The following is a 1,642-nucleotide window of genomic DNA, read 5'->3' on the forward strand; positions in this document are numbered from 1 at the left end:
CAAGGTGAAGCATCATCCGAGTACCCCATCTTTATCGATTGACTTACCCTCTTCTTTACTCTTGCTCTCTCACTTGTTGCTTTTATTGTTGAGAATTGAATCAATTACACACTAATCACTATTGATCTTCCATATAGCTAAGAATCAAATTAAGTATTTTCACTCCCTACTCCCTGTGGATTCGACCCCGCTCACCCGGGATTATTACTTCGACAAGCCCGTGCACTTGCGGGATATAAGCAAGGGGACCTTGTCAAGTTTTTGGCGCCGTTGCCGGGGAGTTAGGCGTTTAGAGATACTTTGCACTTTGTTTTCTTAGCTATTTCACTACACATTCTATTTCATATCTTCTTATTCTATCATTGTTCTGATTTTCTTTTTCTTTACTTTTGGTGCAGCTCTAAGTTTTGACCTGAGGGAATCCATCAATATTGATTGAAGGAGACCCTGAGCTTGAACGTATACTTCGAAGGAAAGGGAAATAACCTATACACGAACAGCCTAATCCAGCTGATTTGGAAGTAGAAGGATCTGACAACATGGCAGAACAAAATGAGCAACAACGGACACTATCCGATTATGCCAGACCTTCAGTGTTGGGGACACAATCGAGTATTGTGTGTCCCCCAATCACAGCTCAGAATTTTGAGCTAAAGCCAGCATTCATCCACATGCTGCAGCAGTCCGCACAATTCAACGGTTTGGCCGATGAGGATCCAAACAGTCACATAGAGAGCTTCCTCGAGGTGTGTGACATGCTGAAGATTAATGGTGTGACGGATGATGCCGTCAAATTGAGGGCCTTCACATTTTCCTTAAAGGGGAAAACAAAGCAGTGGTTACACTCATTACCTAAGGCATCAATCACTACATGGAGGAGGTGATAGAAGCTTTTCTAGCCCGTTATTTCCCTCTCGAAAAATCAGCAAAGCTTAGGAATGAGATCTCATCCTATTGGAGTCTCTATTTGAGACATGGGAAAGGTTCAAGGAACTCCTGCACAAGTGTCCGCAACACGGATTCCCGGAGTGGCTGATTGTTCAAACCTTCTACAATGGTTTGAACCCGAGTACAAGGCAACTCTTGGATGCGGCGGCAGGAGGTACCTTAGGTAGCAAGACCCCCGATGAGGCTCGTTAATTGATTGAGGAAATGGGGTTAAATAGCTACCAGTAGAACACTAGGGAGAACAAAAAGGTGGCCGGTCTCCATGAAACTGATGCGGTAACTTCATTGGCGGCCCAAGTGGAGAGTTTGAGTAAGAAGCTAGATCTTATAGCTTCGAATAGAGTTACGGCCGTGACCAATTGCACCGGTTGTGGTGGAGGACATGCTCCCTCCGATTGCTCAATCGTCATTGGTGATATTTCTTCAGTTGAGAATGTCGACTTTGTAGGTAATGGAATGAGACCTCAAGGGAATCCATACAACAACACCTACAATTCAGGTTGGAAGAATCATCGCAACTTTTCATGGAGTAATCAAGGACCACAGAAGACCATGGGGCCATTGGGGTTCCAACAACAACAACAAGCCCCTCAAGTGGAAAACAGAATTTCAGGCTTGGAAACCTGAATGACAGATTTGGAGAAGCACTTGGCTAGATTTGTTCAATCGGCAAATACAAGGTTTGAATCAGTCG

At 44.3% G+C, this 1,642-nt stretch overlaps 1 pseudogene; it reads right to left on the minus strand.

Moving 5' to 3' along the window:
• Nucleotides 1-928: 928 nt before the first annotated feature.
• LOC120266187 lies at nt 929-1,022 on the minus strand (annotated as a pseudogene).
• Between the last annotated feature and the right edge of the window lie 620 nt (nt 1,023-1,642).

Source organism: Dioscorea cayenensis, chromosome 7, assembly GCF_009730915.1.
Source record: "Dioscorea cayenensis subsp. rotundata cultivar TDr96_F1 chromosome 7, TDr96_F1_v2_PseudoChromosome.rev07_lg8_w22 25.fasta, whole genome shotgun sequence".
In the NCBI taxonomy this organism is placed as follows: Eukaryota; Viridiplantae; Streptophyta; class Magnoliopsida; order Dioscoreales; family Dioscoreaceae; genus Dioscorea; species Dioscorea cayenensis.